The sequence below is a fragment of the Nannospalax galili genome, unplaced genomic scaffold (genome assembly GCF_000622305.1).
Source record: "Nannospalax galili isolate Female #2095 unplaced genomic scaffold, S.galili_v1.0 scaffold452, whole genome shotgun sequence".
NCBI classification, from domain to species: domain Eukaryota; kingdom Metazoa; phylum Chordata; class Mammalia; order Rodentia; family Spalacidae; genus Nannospalax; species Nannospalax galili.
In genome coordinates this window covers 921627-930279 of record NW_008333659.1, presented here as the reverse complement: position 1 = coordinate 930279, position 8653 = coordinate 921627, and the positions used below count along the sequence as shown (strand labels likewise).

Genomic DNA, 8653 nt, shown 5'->3' with positions numbered 1-8653 from the left:
CACATTCAAACAAACTTTCAAAAAGGTAATCTATATCTGCTACAGTCTTGTTTTGTGCCGTCTACTCACAATTGCAGAAGCATTTCTTCCTATTCTTATTTTTCTTTCCAGTTGTCATCTACCCTTGGCTACATTATGACTAGAGGAAACATAAAAACTGGTTCTTTAAAAAAATAACTGAATTTACATATTTTTGTTTGTTTTGTGTGTACATGTATGCACTCGTGTGCTCTGGTACTCATGTGGCAACCAGAGAACAACATGCAGTGGTTAGTTCTCTCCTTCAGCCAAGGGGGTTCCAGAGATCAACTTAGGTCATGAGCCTTGGTGGCAAGTACCTTTATAACTGTACTGTCTTGCCAGCCCCAAACTGGCTCTGTTTTTTCAAAATATGAAACACTTCACAAATTTGTGTGTCATCCTTGTGCAGAGGCCATGCTAATCTTCTCAGTATCGTTCCAATTTTAGTATATGTGCTGCCGAAGCCAGCATCCAAACTGGCTCTTTTAAGATACAAATATTTTTAATTTCAGAGAATTCACAGATACCACCACTCAACCTCTCTCATATTTTCTAATGGATTTGCCAATTTCCTTAAACAAGAAGCAAACTTTTCCCCAGTTGAGTGGATACAGGTACAACAGGCTTCAGTTTGGAAAAAAAAAAGCAAAGCCAATCTGCTTGCTGCTATAAAGCTCTCAACCTTCCCAAAGAAATAATGAGTCAAAGGTCAAACCATATAGGAAATACTGTGCAATTCAACAATGCAAAGGGAGCAGATCTTTAACAAATTGATTCCACTGTTGGGAAAACATGAGGTGACCAGATGTGTGTCTGTTTACCGCCATTTCTCAGCTGTCCTCCAGTTTTACTGGAATGACGGTGCTGGGGCTCTTGTCGCTGTTTTGTGTTTTATGAAAGCAGCTATATTGCTTCTGAAGGCACATTTTATTCCTTTCCAGAAGAAAGTAGAGGCACATGTTAATTGAGAAAGAACACCTGAGCTGAGCTGAGTGTAGCAAGCTCAAAACAGCGTAGAAATCACAGCAACAATGTTCAACTATTTCAAAATCCTCCCAAATTGGGGTTAGCCTGATCAGTGCTTAGGAGCTTGGCTTACAGTTCCCCAGAGAGTGCAGTGCAGTGTTGCAGGCTGAGGTACATACAGACAAACAGTGTAAATGTGGGTGGCATCCTACAGAGATTTAAGAGAGAAAATTACAGGGGAAATACTGGGCTATCTCATTAGTAATTACTTTAAAGGGCTAGTCCCAAAAAAAAGCTAGCTAGCATAGACACAATGCCTATTAACAGATTAGTAAAAGATCATCAAATTCTTATCTTTCTTGTAATGACATCAGGTAAATAAATTGATACCTTCTTTTCAATATATGCATGAGTAATATCATCACACTTCTTCCCGTGACTGAGGAAGCTCAATGTTATTTCATAATTAAAGGATTATTTAGGTTCTGTGCAGTTTTGTCCAGTCTCAGTTTTCCTCTTTAAATAGCTAGAAATATTTGTACTGGACTCATCTCTAAGAAAAGAACAGTTAGACATGGTCAGGATTATGCAAGTTTGATCTATCACAAGGTTTTATGCTAGAATCTATGTCCTTTTTGTGGTGTCCAGTAAAAGCCTGGCCACTAGAGGATTGTGATGATGACAAAGTAGGAACCACTTGCCAATGCATTCTAGAGCCTTCCGTTCTTACTAATCCTTAGTGGCTTGTAAGCCAGGAGACCATCTGGATGCACTGGGAAAACGGGGTTCCGTTTTCCCACAATTACAAAGGAAATTTGAAGAAGAGGAATTAAGTCACTTAATTTGATATATTAACTTCATGGAGCAATAATGTTCAGAAAGAAGTGCCTGACCCTTCTTGGGGCTAGAGAGATGGCTCAGTGGTTAACAACATTGGCTATTCTTGCAGAAGACCCTGGTTTGAATCCCAGAACCCACATGGCAGCTAACAACTGTCTGTAACTCCAGTTCCAAGGGATCTTACAGCCTCTTCTGTCCTCCGTGAGCATTGCACGACATGGGTGCACTTACCTACATGCAAGCAATACATGCATACACATAAAATAAAAATAATAAATAAAACATTAAAAAAGAAGTGCCTGACCCTTCTCACAGTGCCATTGCCAAAGCATGTAATAAAAATCCCCACAAACACATCAAGTTTACCTAGGGCACAAGATCTCTGAAGACATTTAATGACTGTCTAGGCAGTACTTTGATTTGCTTCCTTAAAACTTTAGTGTTGTAGGGCTAAGAGATGGCTCAGTAGTCAAGAACAGGTACTGCTCTTGTGGAGGACCTGAGCTTGAATTCTAGCACCCATCTTGAGCAACTCACAATCCACTGTAACTCAGTTTTAGGGTATGTGACATCTTCTTCTGGCCTCCACAGGTACCTGTACTCATGTGCACAAATCCCCAGACAGACACACAAGCATATACATAATTAAAAAATAAAGATTTATTTTTACAAAAAGACTTTAGTGTTGTTCCTATGTGCTCTTCTTCTAAAACTTCTAACCAACAGGTGGTGGCTTGCATATGTCACTCGATATCTCTGGAAAAGAACATATGCTTTCACACAGTTGTATGGGGCAATTATAGGTCATAATTCATTTTCCTACTATTTGGGTAATACATATAATTAAATAATGGCAGCTCCTTTCAGATACCATAAAACAAGAAAACTTACAGAAATCAATTTTCATATCTTGGTGTTGAATGCAATTCAATAACAATTTAAAGACATAAAAGGTAATTTTTTTGTGAAAAAGAATTAACTCATAAAAATCACAGTTTTCTCCTTTTATTTTTCCATATATATCCCAACTACTCTTCTGCTATTTTTACATATATGGTTTACTATGATTTCAAGTTTCCTAGTGTGTAATTTCTATATGTGTATCTATAAACCTAATATACTAATATACTACATGTAATTTCTATATGTATATCTGTGAAGCTAATATGTGTACTACTTTCAACAAGGCTGTCTTAAATACAGTAAAGAATTTTTCTGCAGGTTTTTACACCAGAAGCCCAGTCCTCAAGGCCTCCATCAGCAAGTAGGGGACTCTGGCCTTCCCTGTTTAGGCCCTTTAAGGAATCTCTCCTGCACCAGGATCCCAGACTACATGGTCTCCTGCACCCTGCTTCCAACTGCTTAAGCCTCTGCTGCCTGGGAATGGTGCTGGCTGCCACCAGCCACAAGCTTCCCGCACCAGGCCTGCCTCAGCTCCCAGTCTGCACCGCTTCCAGCAGCAAGTAGAAAACTCTGGTTTCCCTTCATTAGGCTCTGGTGCATGTCTCCAGAACTTCTGTAACTCTACAGAGGAAAACAGACATCTCAGCCCTACTAAGACTCAGTCCTCTCCTGAACATTGTGAATGCCTATACTGAGAGAATATATGTTACTTAATAGAAAGCAAGAAAAAAAAAGGAAAAAAGAAAGAAAGAAATCAACTAATCAGTTATTCCAAATGTACAAGTCCCAGCACAGAAACAGAAACAGAAACAGAAACAGAAACAGCATGAAAAACAAAGACATGTTTCCTCCACAAATTACTAATCCCATAATAATGACACCTTATGAAAATGACCTGGAAGAACTCCCAGACAAAGAAATTAAAAAAAAGAATGACTATAAATATATTCAAATAACTCAAATACATGGGCATACTCCAAGAGAACAAAAACAGAGGTGAATTAAATAAGGACGTAAATCCAAGTTATAAAAATAAAAACTGGGTGCAATGGTGCATATCTTTAGTCCCAGTACTTGGAGGCAGAGACAGGTGACTCTCTGTGAGACTGAGGTCACACCTGGTCCACATAGTGGGTTCTAGGCCATCTGGGGCTACAGAGAAAAACAGTCTTAAAAAATATTCAAAATATTCAAAATATTCAAAAAATGGATTATGTAGAAAATTGAGAATCAGCTGGCAGAAAGGTGGAGAAATTGAATCACTCATTGAAAGCCAATGATAAGCATTTTTAAATGAACAGATTTGGGAGAGCCATGGGACACTGTGGAAAGACCTAACCTTTGGAATATGGACATCAAAAAGAATACCCCAGAGAAAGAAGACAATATTTTCATAGAATCATGGAAGAAAATTTCCCAAACCTAGAGAAACAGATGTCCATGAAGATACAAGAGGTCTACCAAACAAATAGTCAAGACCAGAAAAGAAACTCAACATGTCATTTTAGATTTAAGCATTAAAAACATAGAATAAGGAAATTATATTAGAAGCAATGAGAAAGAAAGGTCGAATCACTCGTAAAAGCAGACACATCACAATAGCACCTCATTATCTGAAAGAAACTTTTAAAATCAGAAGGGCCTGGAAGGTTCTTAAAGACAATAATTGTCAACCCAGAATTTTATACCCAGCAAAATTATCTATTAATATTGAAAGACAAATTCCTTGTATAGAGAGGCAACCATGGCAAAAGCTTGGCCCATAGTCTTTTATATAAACTCACCATTCATGGTTTTGGAACTAACAGGAGACTAGAGTTTTAGCTTTTCATTTGTGCTTAGTAAAATGACATGGTAGACCTGTGGTATGATCTGTCCCTTCAGCATTCTCCTGGAACTGATTTCCTTAAATATTTGTATGATGTTGAATACCACCAAGCTCTTAAATATTTTGGCTTCTCTGAGAGGCCCAATTGCTGGGGTTCCATCATTTAACTGTACATTTTTAGTCCATGGTCCTAATCTCAAGAAGTGAAACTTGGTCAGGTGACCACCTCCAGAGTGTGTCTCTGTTCATCTGAGGCAAACAGAAGAAGGTGCTGTGTTCATCCTGGGAGGGGCATTTTTTTCATTGCAGAAAGTCTAAGACTCTTCTCCCTCTGACAAACTTAACACGGGGAATGTTGACAATGGCTGCAAAAAAATTGTAGGATAGGAACTAAGAAAAGTTTAAACAGAAAAGTTTGCTCTCAAATTTCTTTCAGTGACTAAAGAATGAGAGACACAAAGAACTGTGAGAAAGAGAAATCCCTACCCTGTGTGACAATAAATCACACATTCCAAGGTCCATTTTTACTATTAGTTTCACTAGCAGACACCTGATAAGGTTACTAAACACAGATAGAAAAGAAGATGGTATCACAGGACATACTGGAAAGATTAGTAACTTGGATCATGTAACATACAAGACTGAATGGCAGCTCTGGAAGTCTGAAAGATAACTCAAGACCACCAAATGTCAAGAGTCCATCAAAGAATTAAAAGGAGCCTGGGTGATAATCCTTCTGAGGTCATCCGATGTTAATACAGCAAAAATACACTCATCTCACACTTGCAGTAGCTTCATGTTTTCTATTTTCATAAAGGAAAAGCTACCCCTTACCCCATTGTTGTTTGTATATGAAATATCCTCTTCAGGCTGCTTGCTTGTCCCCTAGCTGATAGTGTGATTTTTGAGAGGTTGTGGAAATCTTAGGAGGTGTGGCCTAGGTAGAGGAAGGAGGTGCTGGTGGTAGCACTAAGCCTTTGAAGGTTATGCCTGGTTCCCAGGTTCCTTCCTAGATCTCAGATTCTTGCCTGTCATAAGGGAATAGTCCCCTCTACATGCTCCAACCACCACGATTTGCACACGCTTCCACTACTATGATGTCTGTCCACAAGGATCAATCTAAGCAAACACAGACTGAACCCACTGAAACCATGAGCCAAAATTAATCATTCCTGTATTGTTTTCCCAGATATGTTGGTTACAGTTATAAAAAGTAAGTAATAAACTCCTTTTGATATGTAGCATGCACACAAGTCTCTGAACTATCTCCTTAGCAGGTCATGGATAAAGTAATCATACTTTATCATTACTATCTCCTTAGCAGATCATGGATAAAGTAATCATACTTTATCATTACTGTTTGCTCCCACTTGCATGGATCTTTGCAGTTGGCATGGTTTTATCATTAACATTTTTAGATTTAATGAGAACAGAACTTCCCAAACTTGCAGGTCCTTTATATATAGAAATCTGTTGTCACTGTTGGAATAAAGTAAGAGTAATGACTGAAGTAGCAGAAAATTCAGATTTGTATTTCCATACTTGGGCATGTATATTATAGATTTTAAGATATCCTTGGTGTGCCAGGATGGATAAAAGAAAGAAATTAAAGGGAAAAAATGTTTTAGAACAACAATTATACCATGTACTACTATTAAGAAATAGAAAAAATGGGAATTTTCATACTAATGTATTTGGATTCATAGGTCTTTAGGCAAGAAGGTTAATCAGCTGTTTTGCTGATTTAAACATTTCCCCTTTGGCTTTTAACAGATTAACCATGACATGTTTACTTGTGTTTTTCCTAATTATAGCACTTGGGATTCATTGAGATTCTTGAGTCATAAATTTTGTTAAGATAAAATATCTTCCATTTTATATATGTTGATATGCTCTGATTGTGCTCAATTTTATTATTTTGTTCTTTCTCTTCTTTAGGTTAGATGATTATCAGATTAATGATTTCTACAATCCAAAGTGTCCTTAGATCCTTAGTAAGTTTTTAAAAATTATTTATTTAATAACCACATACTTAAAAGAAACGTTTCATTACAACAGCATTGACATATTCAAAAGCAATTTCCTGAGCTAAGATGCATCTCTTTCAAAACTGGCTGTAAATTTTTAGGTTTACAAATATTGTACTCAGTATAAACCCTATAAGACATAAAATTAAATGAGGTTTTAAACTTTAAAACATATCTCCATTTCATTATTAAAATACACAGTGTCGTACAGAAAAATTCATTTTTAATACAATTGACACTAAGATGCACATACGTTTCAATCTCCATATATCTGATTATTACTAGTCAAAGGTCGGTTATTTTATGAGCTCCTTGGCATATGAGCACGGATATAGAGTTATCAGGTAAATTTCAATGGTAATGTTTTTCACATCTACTAATTATTAAGGAGCAAATTTTTATACTTTGAAGAATTATTTTTTTTTATTTTTTAAAAATTAACTAATTTTTTTTATACCCACTTCCCAGATAGCACCGTCCCATAGCCTCCCACCCCCACTAGAGCCCTTATACACTGATATCTCTGCTACTGTCAGCTGTGTTATCAGCACCCCAAGCCATTCCCCACTACTTACCCTTTTGGTGAATCTAGTCAGCCTGTCTAGAAGTCTTTGTTTTAGGAGGGTCAGCTGTTCCTCGTGTAGAGGTAATCAGTTGTCAGTATTCCTTTGGATAAGATTGGGGTCTGCTGTTCATTCTCCCAGCTCTATGCTGGGTTACTATCTGGGAATCCCTTTGGCCACACTGGCCAACAACTCAAAAGAAGGTATCGCCTGTCTGGCATTGTTGCTTGTTATGTAGCTTCAGCTATAGATACAGACTCTTATGAAATTGTATTGGCCCCTTTAATCTTTGGTTATACTTTCCTTTTGGGTGTTTAAGGCCATACAGTTAGACCAGCAAAACCCATTTAGTTTTACTCTTAAGGTCGTTTGAGGATCTGTTCCTCAGGGGTCACATGGGCTCGGAAGGAGCCCCTGGCTCCTTACTATTACCAGTTCCACCTATATGAAGATAAGTCAAAGGTCCTGCTCAACCATGGTTGCTTCACTTGGAAGAATGGAGGAAATGATTCCTCTGTGTTGACCCTCCTCTTTGTAGACTGGATACTGGTTCAAGTCCATCTGGTGGGGTCTCCTCAGCCTCCTTGATCAAGAGGACAGGTGACCCACCACCATTATAAGACATTTTGAAAGGTGCTCATAGTCCTCTGGACCTAGTCGACCTAGGAGGGCCAGAAGCAAAGAGTGTCCTTTATGTCCCTCTGACCAAATTATTATAGGCTTCAAAGTATGTCTGTTAAACACCCAAGAAGGTTAGTTACACCAGTCTGGTATTTTTAATTACCGTGTGTCATGTAGATAAATCTTGGGCAAAGATGAGTTGTTCTCAGATAAAACTTACCTAGACATATATTTCTTGATCTGCTATGTGTAATTTGTCAGTAGGTTGTAGGAGTAATATGGTTCTCTCTGGTTTTCAAAACTAGCTAGGCATTGTTTATCCCTCACATTGTCTCGCCCTTCCATCATGGTTTTCCCACCTAAGGTGCCCCCATTTCCCCCCTTTCTCCCTTATTAATACCCTTCTCCTACAGTCCTATCTCTCTTGAGCTCCTTTTTTCCCTTTATCACCTAGGTTCCTTGTATACCCTTCCCTCCCCCCTCACCTCAACTAACCCAATTTTTACCTATATCTCCCTTATTAAGGCCTGTTTCTTACTGTTCTTCTCTTTCAGATTATTTCTTTTCCTTTACCTCCCTGTTTCCTTTCAATTATCCTGGTTCCTGTAGTTATATCTGGTTGCATACTTATTTCTCAGAGTCTGGTTCTAGGAAACACATATGAGGAAGAACATATGTCGATTTTTTTTCTGAGTCTGTGTTACTTTACTTAGTATAACAGTTTCTAGACCCATCCATTTAACTGCAAATTTCATTATTTTATCATTCTTTACTGCTGAATAGAACTCCATTGTGTGAATATGCCACATTTTTGCTAACCACTCATCAGTTGAGGGGCACTTAGGTTGCTTCCATCTCTTAGCTATTGTGAAAAGAGCAGCCAC

The 8653-nt window shown here is 38.0% G+C and overlaps 1 non-coding gene across 1 annotated transcript; it reads right to left on the bottom strand.

Annotated features, from left to right (window-relative positions):
* Positions 1-385: 385 nt before the first annotated feature.
* On the bottom strand, positions 386-492 carry LOC115069490. Its single transcript, XR_003848754.1, has one exon. It is a non-coding gene; the product is annotated as a U6 spliceosomal RNA (small nuclear RNA).
* Between the last annotated feature and the right edge of the window lie 8161 nt (positions 493-8653).